This window comes from Eublepharis macularius, chromosome 15 (genome assembly GCF_028583425.1).
Source record: "Eublepharis macularius isolate TG4126 chromosome 15, MPM_Emac_v1.0, whole genome shotgun sequence".
NCBI classification, from domain to species: Eukaryota; Metazoa; Chordata; class Lepidosauria; order Squamata; family Eublepharidae; genus Eublepharis; species Eublepharis macularius.
In genome coordinates this window covers 27,835,536-27,854,829 of record NC_072804.1, presented here as the reverse complement: position 1 = coordinate 27,854,829, position 19,294 = coordinate 27,835,536, and the positions used below count along the sequence as shown (strand labels likewise).

The 19,294-nt window shown below is 41.9% G+C and overlaps 1 protein-coding gene across 1 annotated transcript in view; it reads right to left on the bottom strand.

The window, feature by feature from the left end:
- WASF2 (WASP family member 2) overlaps window positions 1-19,047 on the bottom strand; it is a 55,924-nt gene extending 36,877 nt beyond the window's left edge. Inside the window, exon 1 of the mRNA XM_054999131.1 lies at window positions 18,949-19,047. The gene's annotated coding sequence lies outside the window, so the exon portion shown is untranslated. The remainder of the gene's footprint in view (window positions 1-18,948) is intronic.
- Window positions 19,048-19,294: the final 247 nt, after the last annotated feature.

Genomic DNA, 19,294 nt, shown 5'->3' with positions numbered 1-19,294 from the left:
CTTTTCCACAAACAGTTCCTTAGCTCTTGTGGTTTCAGCTCATGGCTTGTTAATTATATCCCAGAACTGAATGCCCCCTTCTGCTTGTTGCACTTGGGGAATACTGGAAAGATAAGTCTTTTCTTAATTATTAAATGTAAATAGCTCATTAAATATAATCCAATTACTTTAATTGTAAGAAAATGAAGTCATTACAATATGTACACGCATTCTTGCCTGAATAGATTTAATATCTTAAATTAATCATTGCCACATTCATATTATAAGTCAACCTTTGACATTACAAAACGTATGGCAGCTAATTTCTTTTTCGTAAATGTTTCATACACAGCTGTTGGGATTTCATTCTTTAAAAAAACCCAAAACCTGCAGAGGAAGTGCTTCAAGTATTTGAACTAACCAATCTATAAACGGCACTGAGACTGGGAAAGGGTCTGGGCCCCAAACAATTAAAATGATACACTCTACCTAAGTCAAGATCAGCTTTTATTCACTCATGCATATTAAAAGAAAGAAGAGGCTAGCCAGGGGGATCATAATTTCACAAAATAGCAAGGCTGAAAAGTCTCAGGGTATGCTCCAGTAACTGTCCATGGCACAGCAGACTCCGATGAGCAGGTTACAGCCTGACACTCTCTTTCCAGCTCCCTATAGTGCAATCCTAATCAGTTACACCCTTCTAAATCCACTGAAGACAATAGACTTAGAAGGGTTAACTCTACTTAGGACTTCACTGTTCAGCCCCTTATCCTTGGTACAGTTTATTTTGGTAAGACATAGTTGTAAACACTAAAATGCATGCTAGAGGCTAAATAGTTGTATCATGAAAATACTGCTCAGAGAATTTTTTAATTTTAAAAAAGCAAGACATTTGAGTTTAACCAACCATCTTGATATTGTTTAGAGGGCAACCAACTAGGTATTTAGACATCAGCCACAAACCATGCATTTATACAATGACAAGACACTGTGACCACCGCTGTGGTCTTAGAACAATGTTCTAATCAACTATGGATATCTATTTCTTGTTATCCGTAGCAAAAGAGTTAAGGATCTTGTAAGTGGGAGAAGTTCCACTGCCATTTTTATTACTTGTCTTAGGCTAATAGTGAACTAACTCTCCTCCCCAACACCACCCTACATATATTCCAAAGTACCACTCTTTGAACCAGTGCTCAACCTTTGTCCACACAGAACAGATGCCCTGAGCAAAGCATTGCTGCAGTGGAGGAAGACATTTATGGTAGGTGGGGGTGGGTGGGAATGGGATGGCTAGTTGCTCAACATATTCCCATTCTTGAAGCTCATGACTAAACTAGACATTATAGGGTGGAGGGGATCCACATGTGTATCTACTCTTTCAAGTGTAAAATGTGTGTTGGGGGAATTAAAGAACGAACAGGAAAGGAGCGCTAAACCCTGCCTCCTCCCCCGCCTTACTTTATCTTAATACACTCCATCATTTTCACCTTCCACTGAGGACACGATCTGGGAGCATCAACAGAAACACGTATCTCCTTCTCCAATCTTGCCTAGAAATCAAACTGCCAAGTAAACTACCAAAAAAAGTATGGACTTCTCTCAATCGGCTGCACAGGCCAGTGACACTGACATATTGGTTTTTTGCTTCGGAACAGCAGGACACAGTCAGTTGGATGAGGCTATATTTTTTATCAGCAAAAACTAAGCTTCTTCCCTCCCTACACCCCACTGAACAAAATACTGCCCCTGGGGGATGGAGGATCCTGAAGAATAACATTATTGGGGGGGGGGATCTAGAGGGGGAAGGGGGAAATGGTAAGAACTGCCAGCTCAGCCTGAATCGAACTCACAGAAATGCTTCAAAGATAAGTGACAGACAACACCTGCACAGATTTTGTCATCAATTAATTTTCTCTCTGTAATTTCCCAATGATAGACCTTCATGACCAGAGTAGTGCAAATATGTTAGAAATATTAATGTAAGAAGAGCTCTGCTTGATCAAACCAGCAGTCCACCTAGCCCAGTATCATGTTTTACGCAGTGACTGAACAGTTGCCCCAGAGGGCAAACAAACAGGGCACAGAGGCTGCAGTCCACAGATGTTGTCTGCTAGCACTGGATTTCAGCAGTAAATACGGAAGTTCCCTTTACTCTCAATAAGGCTAGTAGCCATTGACAGTCCCATCATCCATGCCTCTAACCCCCTTTTAAAGCCATCTGTGCTTCTGGTCATGACTGCGCATCCACTGGCAATAGATGTAGAGTTTGCTGCCCTATATATCTATATTATTTATATATCAAACCTTAACAAATTTTCTGTGAATTGAGGAGCCAGCCTCAAAATTAAGGAGCCCAGAAGCTTTTATATCAAATACAATTTTTTATTTATCATATTAAGCACATTTAATATTGCCTTTAAAATGTCCTTTTCTTTTAATAGTGGATTAATGGGACATTATTTATCAGGCGATCTTATTTACCTCCATTCGACAAAAAGCTTCAACAGTCCATTTCCACACATTAAGCCTATTATTAAAGGGACAGGACACTTTTCTCCATACCAGCTGGCAACCTTAAATCAGCAGATCAGGTTGAAGAGGTAAGAACTCAGAGGTTAGTTGTGTAGAGCGGGGCCTTTACTGCAGTTGGCCCAGAGCTCTGGAATGCCTTCCTGAATACGGTGCAGAGTTGCTTCTTCCTCATCTTTTATGGAGTGCAAATGTTTTATGCGTATGATATGCTTTCTGGAAGAGGCACAGTCCTGGAAAAAACTGAAAACTTTCACACGACTCCCTAGTTCCCCTACAGGAATTAACCCCTGTATATGTCACAGTAATGAACAGTCTTCCACAGTTTTTTTCCACCTTCATCTTCTTTCCCCTCTCTTTGTCATCTTCATTGTCTCAGATTTTAGACTGTAAGCTCCTTGAGGCACAAACTTGCCTTCTTATGCTCTGTAAAGTATCATGGACTGGCCTGTGTAATAATAAAATCCAACCATTTGATCCAGCTGAATGTAAACGAACTGGGCCTAAACTAATGGGTTCCAATGGGATAAGTCTGCATTAACGAAAACAAGAACCCTGGGGCACCTAACATTCAGATATTGCAGCATAAACTTTTGAAGAATCAAGCCATTTTTGTTTAAGCTAATATTATAAGGCAGGCCAACTTCTACCATTAGACTGCTGCATAACTAGAAGGAAAAGAAGAAAAATAACCAAGAATTGTTCTCTTTTCAATTCAAGCATGGAGCTGGGGCGGGGGGGGGGGGGTAGTGAACAGATTTCAAACAGAAGCCCCCACTTCAGCGATTCAGTAAATCTGGATAATAATCCTGTGTATATAATTAGTATACCAAGCCTAAATATAAAACTTGCTCACAATATATGAACTACTATTTACACACTGAATGCTTCCAACTCTACTGAAAGCTAGAAAACTGAAAGACCTGCTGATTCCCCTTCAGGCCAGCTTTCTCTGTCTCCCACCCTTGTGGAGAAAGTCTCTTATCTTTGTCCAGCCCATCAACCACATGACTGCTTCCAGTTTTCCCCCAGCTGTCCCAGGAGAGAGCAAAAGTTCTCAGCAAAGGCAAAGGAGAGCCAGGAGCCATTGAGCTCATATCCTAGCAACAAATTAGCTATGTGCCAGAAGTTTCTGCAGGGCATTCAATTTAAGTGCTGACTCCCCCCTTACCTCCTCCACCTTTTAAACCCTGCAATAGTTTGCAGGCTGAGGACCACTGGAGCTTTAATACCACTTCATGTCAAGATGGTGACTTGGCACCTGGAATCAAGGCTTATTATCAATATATCTAATGCTCAACATGGCTCCGCCTATGGAAACTTAAAATTCAGAGATTGGAACCACAAAGAGAAACCAGATCTTGTCAAAACTGAGAAAAGCCACAGATTTGTAGACAAATCTGAAAAAAATACACTAGGGGATAAAACCTCTCAAAATGATAGAAGCAGCACTTGTAGCTTTAAGAAATGGATGACTCCTGAGTGGCCATGACAATATTGCCAGCCTTCTGATTGGTGCTAGTACAAGGCAGGGGGAAGGGGTGGGGGCACTCAGAGGCTTTTTTAGCCTTGCAGGCCATCTTCATTCCCCACCGCCCTTCCCTGGAGGGAGGACTCACTGAGGTCAGTTGCATGACTCGCCAAGGCCCAGCGGTAACCACTTGGCAACTCACTACTACTCAACAGCAGCCACCACACAAAAACCAGTACTGTTTGGTGATAAACATGGACCTAGGTGTGAATCCCCACTCTACCACGATTGGATGCCCTTAGGTCATGCTCTTACTCTCAATGTAACTTATTTCACAGGGCTGCTGTGAGGATAAAATGGAGGACGGGAGAACAATATAAACTGCTTTGGGTTCCACTGGGAGAAAGGCATGGCAGAAAAGAATTAAATAATACAGCTGAAGACCAGGGAGGCAGGGAAGTTTAGTGGGTGGAAAGGAGAGAAGGGACAGAAAGGTGAGGATATGGCGGCTGCCAGGTGAAGGGAAAGAGGAAATAGTACGGGAAGGGGAATTGGGGCCCCAACTGGGGATACTTAAATTTGGAGACTGGGGCCATTAACAGACAAGACAGATATTTTAACATACCTGCGAAAAGACCTTGGTCTGCAGAAAAATCTGAAATCTCACTAAAAAACCCCACCCAAATACCTTGGGGGTATCTCTACAAACAAACAGAACTAGTACCTATAGTTTTAAGAAATGAACATCCTCACAGTGGGCATTATGGAGGTTGCTAGCCAACCACAATATTGCCATCTTTCAAACCTTTGTTTCTGTCAGTAAAAAGCACAGTTCACAGTGCCCATTCACCCTTGCTCCCTGCCCCCTGCTCTGAAGGGAGGGCTAGGCCCAGCAGCAACCACCAGTAATATGCAATTTGCACAAGACATCCAGGTGCAGTGACAGCTACATAACATGATTATCTCACAATCTGCTTGGGCCCAGCAACAGCCCCTGCATAACTTGTGAGGCTTGGCTGGTTTCCAACTCTGGGCTGGGAAATTGCTGGCGATTTGGGGCTGGAGTCTGGGGAAAGATCTCAGCGGTGTACAATGCGACAGAGTGCACTCTCCAAAGTAGCCACTTTCTCCAGAACTGATCACTGTAGTCTGAAGATCAGTTGCACTTCTGGAAGATCTCCCGGACCCACCTGGAGGCTGGTGACCCTACTGGGCCCAGCAACAGCCACCACACAAATTACCGGAGTGACTTAGTACTGCACGATTTTTGCAACTTGGCCAGCCTTTTCCTAGGACGGACTGCAAGCGGAGGAAAGAAGGGAAAGCTGAAAGCCAGAGTGGAGTAACAGTTCGAATGTCAGACTAGGACCTGGGAGACCCAGGTTTGAATCCCCACTCTGCCATGGATGCTGACTGGGTGACCTGGGACCAATCATTCTGTCTCTCAGCCTAATCTACCTCACAGGGTTCTTAGAACGATAAAATTGAGGAGACAATAACAATGTAAGTGGCTTTGGAAACCAATTAGAGAGAATGGTGGGTATAAATGAAATAAATAATAAAGCTGAAGACTTGGGGTGGGGAGATGGTTCACCTGCCCCCAAGGGCTTGATTTCATGTTAAAAAGCTACATGTTTATGTACCAATGCTATGCCTCTCCTAAGCTACAACTCGCGCCCTTCCTTCACATGTGTTCTACTTTTGCCAGGTTGCACACAGCTTCCCTTGCAGGGGAAGCCCAAGGCTAAGTAAGAGTTGAACAGTTCTGCCCTCTACCACCGTTAAAATTCTACTTTCCTCTCCCCGCTGTAGACCTATCACTTCCTTGTTCTTTTTCTTGCTCCGAACATAACCAAAGAGCCCTTTTTGGTTGTGTTTAGCATCCCTCACTAGCCTGAGCTCATACTGAGCTTGAGCCTAACACTTTCCTTACAAGCATTGGCTATTTGTTTATATTCATCCTTAGTTGTATGCAAATGTGTCCTTTTTAATCCTCAACTCACTAGCTATTTATGGAACCACTCTGGCTTCTTCAGGTACCTCCCATTTTTCCTTTTCATTGGAATCGTTTGTGATTGTGCATTCAATATCCCACTTTTAAGAAACTCTCACCCATCATGCAACTCCCTTCTCCTTGAGTATGTCGAACCATAGTATTCTACCCAGCATTGGAGTTTGTTGAAATTAGCTTTTCTAAAGTCTATATGACTGACTACCTTTTCCTTTCCCCAAGATCTTAATATCCCAAAATGACATGGTCACTGCTACCTGGGGCCCCCACTAACTTCACCTCATCAGCCAGCTCTTCCCTGTTGATGAGAATCAGATCCAAGATAACAGACCCCCTCATTTTTTCCTCCACTTTCTGGAAGATGAAATGGTCAAAATTATTAGACCATTATTTCATACCACCAATAACCTCTGAGATAAACGTATTAGAACGATGCTAATACGTTTATCTCAGAGGATAATGGTGGTATGAAATTGATTGGTTAAAATATTATTAAATTGCCTATGAAGAAGCTATGTATGCGAAACGGGATGGACTTTTGACATGCTGGCGAAATCCGCAGGCATGGTTGTTTGGACTGAACATCTGTGTCCTGCACCTACTGCATCTTTGCAGGCTTCTATAGTTCTATGAACTGTTTGTTAACAGCTGGATATATACAAAGCCACTATGGAATTATAAACACTGGATAGTTCTCATGTGCCAATTGTATTCTCACCATAGAATACTGTCAACGTTTATGTACATATATTCTTGAATGGGGTTAGACATATACTGGATATTTTCTATGTACATATTGTGTTCCCACCATTGAATATTGTAAAAGTGTGTGTATATATATATGGTTGAATTGTTTCAGATGGAGTTTGACTCTTGAGGCCCTTTGGGCACTTTACATATACATTAGATATTAGTTTTGATAATTTTGGCTATTATTGTTGATTGTATGCCTCGGGGGGGGGCTGTTTGCCCTCTCTTGTCTGATCTGTACCCCGGGGCTGCTCTTTTCTGGTTGGTCAGTTTGCACATTCAGCAAGCCAAGCTGTACACTGAAGCGTAGCAGTGCAGTAGGGAATGAAGACCATCAAAACAGAAAGGGAGAAGCCTCAGTGCCAAAGAGGAAGCTGCACATACCTATTTTTCTAGACAGGCCTATAATCAATGAAGGCTGCAGCAACTACAAGGAAGACAAAGTCCAGGCTCTAAGGCACGCCAAAAGAGCAAATGGCAACCATTGGTAGTGGCAACAGGAGTCTCTAAGAAAGAGAGGTACAACTCCTGTAATAAGTGTGAAAAACATTACTCTTTATTTAAATCACTGCAGCTAACTAACAACAGGCTTTTGTTAAACATGCCCATGCAGCAAAAATCACTTCCTAACATCCACCAGGAGTGGTGGTGGTAAATGTTTTAATTTTGAATAAGAACAAAAAATTCATTAAAGTTTCAGTTTAGGCATCAACCTTTTTAAAAAAGATCTACTATTCCCTGATGTTTTAACCTGTTAGAGAGTGTTCAGCCATCAAAATAATTGTTAAAAAGGTATTTTCTGCTTAGAGCTTATATAAATGAATCAACTGTGCCCATATGAATCACTTATGCACGCACTTCTGTTAAAGGGCTGTGTCACTGTCTGTCTGACAACTGTGTGAAATGGTGGAGTTTCATGCCATCCTGGGATTTTACATTTTGGAAAGTTAAGGCAGTACAGTAATTAGTCATGCAGGGACTGTCCGCCCACTATGCCCCAGAAGGTAGGTAGATGACTAACCGTACAATCCTATGCAGTTACTCCGGTCTAAGCCCACTGACTTTGATGGACTTCAACCGGAGTAATTCTGCATAGGATTGCACCGTAACAAGCCCAAGTCAAGAATGTCTCTATTGGTGCCACGTGCAACACTGGGCTGGAGCCTCAGCCCATCAAATTTGATTGACAACCCCATACATATGATCAAATCATAGCTTCTGTAAAGCAGAAGATCAACAGTAATGGAACAAAAAGTGTTTGGGCTTAGTTAAATCACAGCAACTTAGTTAAATCACAGCAGCTAGAAAACAACTCTACAAGACTAAACCTAACAGAATTTGCTGATATTAAATATAATGTTTGCAAAGGGAATATTTATAGGCCAATTTCTCCAATCAGTAACATTTCCAGATTTACACATATCTGTATTTTATTTTATAATTAAGGTAGCAAGATTGTCTTGGATCCTTCCTAGATTTCTGCAGGAGCACTGGGGAGTGCTGATCCTCTGCTCCTGTGAGGGTCTCTCTGCCCCGCAAGAGAAGCATTTTGAGGAGTGTTTGGGGCTGCTGTGGTAGGGAGGAATTGGCAATAACCAAACCACCTCCACACACACACCTGTGAGAATCTAGGCAGAATCCTTACTGTCAAATCCCCTGATAAGGAATATCCATATCATAGATTTAAAATGGTTTCATTGTTATGTGCTTTAAAAAAAAAGCAGACTTCTAAGGTAGTAAGGGATCTAACAGAGTTCTCAGCACCCTCATCAAACTACAATTCCCACAGTTCTTTGGGGAAAGCCAATGCAGTTAAACTCATGAAGTAGTGTTTAGAGTGTCAGATAACCACCAGGGAGGCAGAGTCATAGCCCCATTCAACCTTGAAACTCACTAGGTGACCCTAGGCTAGTCACTATCATTAAGCCTAAGTTACTTCACTGTGTTGTTGGGGGACAGGGGAGAGGCCATGTACACCATCCTGAGCACTTTCGAGAAAAAGTGTGATAATAAAAACTACATTACTTTATGCCTCCACCAAAAAGATAGCAGCAGTCAAGGTGCACTGATTAAAATAACAAGATAAAAAGCTGGTTTAGAATCCAAATTTTCCATTGCTGGATATTCTTAAACAAAAGAACATACTGATTTCTCACACTAACCGTACAAACACATTGATTAAAAACTATACAGAGTCTTTATACTAACTACCTCAGGGGACACACTGGAAGTTTATTAAATATTTCAGGGAGCATTTTAGGCTGCTGGGCGGGGGGTGGGGGGAGAGATCACTGTATGTAGGTGGAGATGCGTGCGCTTTGCAGAAACACTGGTCTGCAATCAAACTATTGCTTTTTCAAATTGGGTAACTTGATGCTCACAATCCAAGCTACAATAAGTTTTTGAAGATGGGTGTTGGTTCCAATCAACAGTAGAAGATGCAGCTTCTTCCCCATATTCCTTCCTGCTTTAGTCTGCTCCTTCTTCTGTCTTCTTGCCTCACCATCATCCCACAAAAAGTAAATAAACCCAACTAGAAGCCAGGGCGGGAGGTAGTTACTGGGCAGATCAGGAGTGAAAGTGCCCCCATGAGTGGGTGACACCAGTGAGGACTTGTCATCAGCATCAAGCCATATTATAAGAGCACTAACAAGCGTGCTGCATAATACCTAACAAAGACATTTCCCCCACAGTACTCTCTTTATAAAGAAAAACAGCTTTTTCTAAATTCACAACAGGGTCACAAATCCAACTTTAACAGATCATACGCATACATTAAATATTAAAACCCACAGCTAAATTTTTAAATAAAAATCTTACTGAAAAGACATCATTTTTTGATTTTTTAAAAAATCATTCCTTTTTATCTACCCCGGTGGCAATGCACAACATTTGTTTCTTTCCAATCTACAGATTTTGTATTTTTAAATTGCTTTTCCACACAAATGGAGCTTATGATACCTTCTACATTAACTGGAATAAAAAAGCAATTTATTAGCCATTATTTGCCCTTTTCTGTTTAGTTAGCCCCTGACAAAAGTATCATCAGTTAGTTGTGCATACTTTCAAGAATCCTCTTTGCATGCAAAACACCAGGCAGCACAAAAGCTTACAAGAATCCAGAAAAACAGGAACTAAGAACAGCCCTACTAAATATTTGCAGACCAGACTCTCTAGTAGGTCCATACATGACTGTTCCCCGATAGTGCACTCAGTGCATTCTACAAGAGTGCATCCAGATTATCTAAAAGGACCTTGGAGACATCCATAAATCAATTGCTAACATCCACCACCCTCAGCTGAAACCAACACAGTCACAAAGAAGATTATGCCTAGGTCTTGGACAAAGGGAGGCTCTTTGGAAAGAGGGTGAAGTGACTCATGAACAACTGAGTAACTACTCAGCTGCAAAGAGCAAATGCTCTAAAAGAGCACAGAGATCTCTGCTTGGGATCTCTGTAATACTCAAAGCAGCAAAGAGTGAAGTTGCCACTTTTTATTGTATTCTGCTCCTGCAGACTAACATTAGTACCCCTTTGCAATCACGAAGGGTTAAAGATTCTGATGATACAAATACGTCAAGATGATGAAATTCGTGGAATAAAAATAAAGGACTATTCATATAAGGTCAGAGTATTTGCGGATGACATAATGTTAATTGTAGAGGACCCATTGGAGAACATGCCAAGAGTGATAGATAAGATCAAGGAGTTTGGAGACTTGGCAGGTTTCTTCATTAACAAAAAGAAGTCAAAGATATTATGCAAAAATATGACTAAGCAGAAACAACAATTGTTAATGGAAACAACGGATTGTGAAGTAACAAGTAAAGTGAAATATTTGGGAGTCGAATTAACTGCAAAGAACATAGATCTATTCAAAAACAATTATGAAAAACTATGGACTCAGATAGAGAGAGACTTGATTAAATGGAATAGATTGAATTTGTCATGGCTGGGCAGGATTGCAGCAGTTAAGATGAATGTGTTACCAAGAGTAATGTTTTTGCTACAGACAATACCAATCATCAGAGACTCCAAACAATTTGAAAAATGGCAGAGGAAAATATCAGATTTTGTTTGGGCAGGCAAGAAGCCTCGAGTGAAAGTGAAAGTTTTACAAGATGCAAAGGAAAGAGGCGGAATGCAACTGCCCAATCTGAGACTTTATCATGATGCAATCTGCCTAGTTTGGTTGAAAGAATGGATGACATTAAAGAACAAGAAACTACTAGCCCTAGAGGGATATAAAAAAATATTTGGATGGCATGCATATTTATGGCATGACAAAGTAAAGGTCAACTCGATGTTCCTGCATCACTTTGTTCGGAGAAGTCTATACATAATCTGGAAGAAGTACAGAATTTATCTACAAGAAGGAACCCCTTTGTGGGTGGTTCCATATGAGGTGATAGACCCGAGAGCTGTTGATAATGAACAACAATGTTTAACGTATAAAGAAATAACTAAAACTGAAGCATCCAAACTTAGAATAAAGACACAAGAGGAACTATCACCTAACTACGATTGGTTCCAGTATAGACAGATCAGAGACTTATATAATTCGGACTCTGTAAAGGGAGGTATACGAATAGAGAATTCGGAACTAGAGCAGACCCTTCTTAAAGAAGATAAGAAAAGAATATCCAAGGTATACCAAGTACTGTTGAAGTGGTATACCGAGGATGAGATAGTTAAAACACAAATGGTGAAATGGGCTATAAACTTTAATAAAGAAATAACAATGGAGGCATGGGAATACTTGTGGAAAACTACAATGAAGACAACGACATGTATTAATATCAAAGAGAACATTTATAAAATGATCTATCGTTGGTACATGACACCAAAGAAGATTGCGCTAGGGAATTTGAATACTTCTAATAAATGCTGGAAATGTAAGAAGCATGAGGGCTCCCTCTATCATATGTGGTGGTCGTGTGAGGTAGCCAGGCAGTACTGGGGGGAAATAATAAGAGAAATGAGTGAAATTTTACAATTTCAAATTAATAAGAACCCAGAACTCCTGCTACTGAACTTGGGAATGGAGGGAATTCCAGCCCAACACAGGACGTTGATATTTTATATGACAGCAGCAGCTAGACTTTTGTATGCGCAAAAATGGAAAGTACAAGAAGTGCCAACTATTGAAGATTGGACTTACAAATTGCTGTATATGGCTGAAATGGACAAGATGACAAGAAAATTGAGAGATCTGGACTCAGGGCAGTTCAACACAGACTGGGAGAAGCTGAAACAATACCTGGAGAAGAAATGGGAGGTGGGAGGAAAACTGTGGCAGTTTGAGAACTACTGAAGTATTGAAGTAGAAGGGGGAGACTTTACCGGGGGGAGAAGAGATAAATGTGAATTAATAAACAGTCAGATTACTAGATTGACATATATATAGATATATATAGGTTAACAAACAGAACATAGAGAAAATAATTAATTATAAGGACTAAATATAAGGAGCGATTAACTAACAATATTTTCTTTTTTTTCTGACAAGTTTTGTACCAAACTGAATGTCTGAAGATATAGATGGGTCAAATTGATTGACTACGTGAGGAGAGATATATAGAACTATTATAAAAAGATAGAATGAGTAATATATATAGAGAATAAGTCAAATTGTTTGATATAAATGAACGTATGATCTATATGGTTTATGATATATAGAAATACCTGAAATTGAAAAATTGGGATAAATTGTTTATCTAAGATGGAAACAAAGGCTTACAGTTTGGGCATATAATGTTAAAAATAGTTAAGGATGTACTGCTTAGAATAATGGAGAATATATATTTGTTTTAGATAGAGGAAGCTAATAAAAGTAAGGGAAAGGGGACAAAGGGTTGGAAAGCTGTTGGAAGTCAACAAAAAGGGGGGGGAAAGGGAGGAGGTTAGAGATGAAAAAATTGGGGAAAATTGAATGTAAATGTGGAAATAATGGATTCTAACCCAATAAAAATTTTTCAAAAAAAAAAAAAACGAAGGGTTAAAGGCCACTATGCTGAGAATGTAGCATAGAAGTGTTTTAAATAAAGAAATTGAAAAGGCCTATATATGAATACACAATCTATATGAACACACGCCTATTAGATGTACAAGTGATGGGAAGGTGCATTTCATGTGCATTAGACTCCAAACAATCTGAAATGCCATGCAAAGAGGTGAATCAGCATGACTAATTAAAGCCAAGAGATTCAACTCAGACCACAGAACGATCCTCCACCCCCTTTACATCAAGACTGAATCATGACACCACACCCAATTTCTATGGCTATATCAGCAAGGTGCATCTCTTTTAGGATTCAAAGAAATAACTTGTGGCATCTCCTAACAGACACACAAACCTAAGGACCAGATCTTGCAAGAGACCAACTTTGTCCCCTATGTACTCAGGCAATACCAGGACCTAACAAGATCAGAGACACCATCTCTGGCAAATCCACTCAGTCATCATCTACTCTCAGTGGCTCATGCTCTACCTTACCACAGCTATCATGAGCCAACACTGTCCTTCTACTTGTATCCTTGACAAACAGTGGGAGAACATTTCAATGTTACTAGACACCTTTTCTGTCCTACAAGTCACAACTATTAAACAAAAAAGTTTCCAGTGTGAAATGTATGAACTGGGATCTCTGAGTTTTCATGCTCCCTCCCCCTCAACAAAAAATGGGATCTCTCAATCATTACAGCTGTTAACTATCTTTAGCAGAACCCACACACATTACCAGAACAAATTATCTACTTGGTATTAGAAAAGCCATATCAGGCTGAAAGGAGTCTGTTTTGGCACAGATCAGGCCCGTTTTGGGTCACTGCAGAGGGCAGGAGTGCTCCTGTGCTCGGCAGCGGCTCAAAACGGGCCCGATCCATGCCAAAATGGGACCAAAATGAGCCCATTTGGGCTCCTGCCTTCCACAGCGGCCCCGATCCAAGCCCCTACGGAGCATGGGCGTGCTCCAGGGAGGGGGGTGAGCCACGTGATGGCGTCACTTCCCGGAAGTGACATCACACTTGCAGGAGCTGCGTGCACACACACCGGAAAGGCGAGTGCCAGGCCCCAATCCCCCCACCGGGAGGTTGAGAGGGCCAGGCAACCCTGCTTGGTATAATTAAACATAAGCCCAGTAGTGCTTTAAAGACTAACAATATTCATTTCAGCATTAAAACTTTCCCAAGTCAGAGCTTGCTTCATCAGACTAACCTGGATATTGCACCAGAATACCCTGGTATATCTTAGACTCAAGCCAGCTAACAAAGCATGTTGCACTTGTGCACATTGAACCATCCCCATTTTATCCAAAGTGGCACCAGATTTTTCAGTTAGTGAAAGAAGCCCGTAACAGCCACCCCCTCCAACTCACTAATTTGGCGAACGATTCAGGGAACAGGATCTTCAATATGACATGTGAAATTGTTGTTGCACAGATGAACATAATACACATTTCCATAACTTTATTTTGACTGTATTGTCGAAGGCTTTCACGGCCGGAGAACGATGGTTGTTGTGGGTTTTCCGGGCTGTATTGCCGTGGTCTTGGCATTGTAGTTCCTGACGTTTCGCCAGCAGCTGTGGCTGGCATCTTCAGAGGTGTAGCACCAAAAGATAGAGATCTCTCAGTGTCACAGTGACACTGAGAGATCTCTATCTTTTGGTGCTACACCTCTGAAGATGCCAGCCACAGCTGCTGGCGAAACGTCAGGAACTACAATGCCAAGACCACGGCAATACAGCCTGGAAAACCCACAACAACCATTTATTTTGACTGCCAGAGTTTTCAGACTTTTCCTTTCACAAAACTGTGGAACCTTGCTAGGTGTTCTCCAAAGTTGGATCTGACAGCCAGTGAGGTGTACAGTAAAGTAACGTGTTTAGATTAGGGAACTTTTATTTATATCTCTGCTCAGCTACGAATATTCTTTGTGCCTTTGGCTAAAGTAAACATTAGTGGAAAATGGAATTATTAGTTATAATGATGAAGATAAAGGAAATTTACTGTAAAGCATCATGCCCACTGAACTCAACCTAAATTGTTAATGCTAACAGGAATGATACATAACCAAATGTTAACTGAGCATTTGATGTATCATCATATGTCCATATTTTCACACACCCAGCCAAAATACAACTACTTCTTCAATAAGATAGCTACTGGTCAGCTTCTGCTTCACAGGCAGTAGTTCACACTACTGAAAACTAATCTTAATTTTACAAGATATGTGTATACAAGCAAAATTCTACCCATAATCTATTTTTACAAATAAGGGCAACCAGCCTCATGCAAAAGACAAAATGGGTGAAACTTGCACAAACAATGCAAATTTCATAGAAACAAACTATACAAATGTGCCATAGATTAAATGATTCCACATAAACGTGATACACTCGCTGGTAATTTTTATCTGTATAGTGAATGCACACCAGCTTTCCTTCAAAAATGAGACTACAAACTTCTAGCAAAACTGAAGTCCAAGTTCAGTAATGGGAGGGACATTGGTTGATTACCTGGAAAAACAGGTCCGCTGTAGCACTCATTAGCAGAGAAGGGAGCAGCTCTGAGAAGGTATCTCTGGTTTCTTTTATATCACTGCACACCCTCCTTCCCAAAGAGGCTCTCTAGATAAGAAACCCTCAACTTATTCCCAGTCCCAGCCTTTGGAGTACAGTAGGTTGAAAGATCAAAAAAATTAAATAAGGGACAACCCTTCTTATTAACAAAGCCCACCTTTACCAAATGTAAGTGCTCCCCTTCCTTGCCACATTATTTCCATGTTCCTTGCTGCACCTGTCCTGAGATCTCCAACCACACTCATCTTCAAGTCCTACCTCCAACTTGCAGTTCAGTTTATTTGTTTACAATTAATCAGCCAAAGCATAACAAACAAGTCATCAATACTCAAAGAGGATTTCACAGCCTCATTAATACTGATGAAGTTGCTAAAATATTAAACCAATTGCTTTCTTATTGAGCATGCTGAAGCAGAAAATTTAGCCACCTTAAGGGTGGTTTCATTACAACAATCAGCAAGAAGGGAGATGTAAAATTATCAGATCAGCCTGAATATTTAGAGAGAATAGAGGTAATTATATATGTTGGCTATCCTTCTGAAATAAATACAAGAACACATGCTCAACTGTTTCAACCATGCCCGTTTGGCAAGGACAAATATGTTGGGAGTAAGGAATACATGAATATCTCTCCTCCCAAAGGGCTGATGGTAATACATTAAAGCAGGCCACCTCTAGCCTGCATAACACAAACATCACAATCCTTCCTGAGACAACTCCCCTGTCCTGTTAGCAGACAGTTCTCCTCTCGAGTTTTTCCATATTAACACAGGTTAATATTAACACATATTAACATAACATTAACACATATTAATTCATATTAACACTTCTGCTCCAAGAACACCAGGACTGCCTATTTGTTACAGCCAGCCCTCCAAAATACACCCCTCCATGATCTACCTTATTTCCCATCCCATACCAGATGCAATGCTGCATATCCCACCCAGACCTGAGCTTCCACTTTATCCCATCTCACTGTCCACTCTAGGCTCTTCCTCCATGCCACAACAAAAGAGCATAAAGCCAGGACCTCACCCTAGAGACCTACATACCCGAGGTAGATTCTGTCTCCTTGCCCATCCCAATCTCTGCCTTCTCTTGCAGCATTCAATTCCTCATCCCACTAGCTGATCCACTTCCATCCCCTTTAAATACCAAAGTATCAAGGACCAAAATGCTACATAGAGTGTATACTCTTCCCTTCTCAGTCAACGCCCTATTCCAGATTAAGAGACCATTTCCTGTCCCATCATTTCCCATCTTACCCATCCACTGAGCATCCTATTTGCCCTCCTTTTCATCACCCCGTAACACAGAGACACACTGTTTGGGGGGGCAGGGGGAGAAAAAAACCAACCCATCTGCTTTGCCAATGGGAACAAGGCTTTAACCTTCCAAAAAATTCAAAGGGCTGTATTAAAGATGCAATGGGGGGGGCAGTCACAAATATGTTCTTGAACTATACTAAGGCAGTTTATTTTCTGTGCACTAGCAATTTAATGGGGAATGAAGCAACTTGGCTGTGAGAACAGCAAATAAAGTGTTTTACTGATACTGGTGTTCAACCACTGCAATTTAAGAAAATGAAGTGTGATCCCACTGAAATTCAATTATTTCAACAACTATGCTTCCATACTTGTCCACACTGCCAGCTGTGTGCAGAACACAACTGTGTGAAGAGCACAGAAAATAAAGCACTTCTACACAGAAACTGTTATAGGAGTAATCTACATGTCTAGCACATTTTTATCTCATCTGAGAATATCAAGTGCAAACCCTGGCAGCAGGATTTATTTCAGTAGCATCTTCAGCTACAAAGCAAAGTGCTTCCACAACGCCCATCAAGCCATTCCTCTACTGCTTTCTTTTACACCACTCTTCATCTAACTAGCTCAGAGACCTCTATACAGTTCTACTGTCCTCCACATTATCTTTACAACCACTCTCTGAAGTAAGTTAGACTTCCAGGGGCCAACCAGCCCAGGGCTACCCTGCAAACTTTGTGGGTGACTGGAGACTTGAACATTCTAACCACTATGCCCCCCACATAGTAGGAAGATAAGTAGACTGCATACACTGTACAAAGTAAAAAGCCAGTATGGTGTACTGTCAGGCTAAGATCCAGGAGAACCAGGTTTGAACCACCATTCTGCCATGGAAGCTTGCTGGGTAACCGTAAACTAGTTACTCACTCTCTCAGCCTAATCTACCCCACAGAGTTAAGAATAGGAGTGGAGTAGGGAAGAGCAGTATTGTAAGTTGCTTTGGTTCTACAAACAGGATATAAATATAATATCCACCTTACCTCTAAAATCCTTTCAGGAGTGAATTACTCCTGCTTGAAGGTACCCACCCAGCAAACGAGTACTTTAGCAGCGGCCTTTATCAACATGGTAATGAAAAGCTTCACAAATGAAAATTTTATTTCAGAAGGAATGCAGATCAGAGATGTTTTAAACAAACATGCATTCAGTGGTCATCTAATACTTTTTAATCACAACTGTCCTCCCTCCAAAGAATTAACAGCCCTTTCCCAGTGGATCCTCATACACCTTTACTATATTATCTTCCCGTGATATAATTCCATTTCTCTTCATTGTACCTGCATTCTGAATCATATCTCAGAATGCTTGTTTCAGATTTCTGTAATCATAGTCCTAATACACAGCTTATTGGATGTTGATCAGGCTACCACTATTGATTGCGTCATCTTACCCTGTGTAAGATGTGTACCTTACACCTTGAATCTCAGAGAGGTAGGTAGAATATCATTAACCCCTGTGAGAAAAGGTGAGGAGAGAGGAGAGTCAGTTTGGTGTAGTGTTTAAGAGCGGCAGGACCCTAATCTGGAGAACCAGGTTTGATTCCCCACTCCTCTGCTTGAAGCCAGCTGGGTCAGACACAGTTCTTTCAGAGCTCTCTCAGCCCTACCCACCTCACAGAGTGATTGTCCCGAGGCTAACAGTAACACACTTTGTAAACTGCTCTGAGTGGTTATTAAGTTGTTCTGAAGGGTGGTATCTAAATCGAATGTTGTTATTATTCTTATTAGACCGGAGTCACTGGGCAGTATACATTTCTTCCATGTTTTGTCCTCAACAACCCCATCAGGAAGTTTAGGCTAAGAGCTATCTTGGTCACCTGGTGAGGATATTACGACCCTGAACCCAAGTCAACATTGCACCCACGACACACTACTACAGTTGCCAGCTCCACTTTGGGAAATTCCGGGAGATTTAGGGGATGAAGCCTGGAGAGGGCAGGTTTTGGAGGGGAGGGACCTCACTGGGGTATAATACCATGGAGTCTACCCTCCAAAGCTGCCATTTTATCCAGGGGAACTGATCTACTTGTAATTCCGGGAGATCTCCAACCACCACCTGGAGGTTGGCAACCTTTCCCAGAGCTAAAGCTGCAAAAGCAAGCACAGGTGCCCCACCCTGCAGCTCCACGCCCCGCCTCCAGACCACGCCCCACGCTCAAGGTAGAGCGTCGCCCTCCTGCCCGGGCAGGCCCCGCCCACCACCCCGGCCCCTGATAATCACTCTGGCCTGCGACCACCTAAAGGCGCCGGTTAACCCCCGTCCTCCCTCTCCCCTCAGGGCCAGGGGACGAGCCTTACCCGCCCGCAACCGCCTTCTCCGCGCCTTCCTCCCTCAGCTCGTCGTCACGACCGACGCGACCCGCACCGCCCGTCCGCCATTCCACGGCTTTCCCTCAGCTTCCCTTTGGCCGACGTTCGCCCCACCTCCTCCGCCGCCGGTGCGCGCCCTCATTGGCCGCTCGGAGCCTTCCCGCCTTCGGCCGATTGGCTCGGCCGCCTTGTCTGTCGAACGTTACCTTACGCGATTTGCGTACGCGCCCAGATTCCAAAATCACCGACCCCACCCAACGGAAGCGACTTAAAAAAAAAAAGTGGGAGTAAACATCGTAGGATGTACCATGTGTTGAAGTTAATGGGGGGGGGG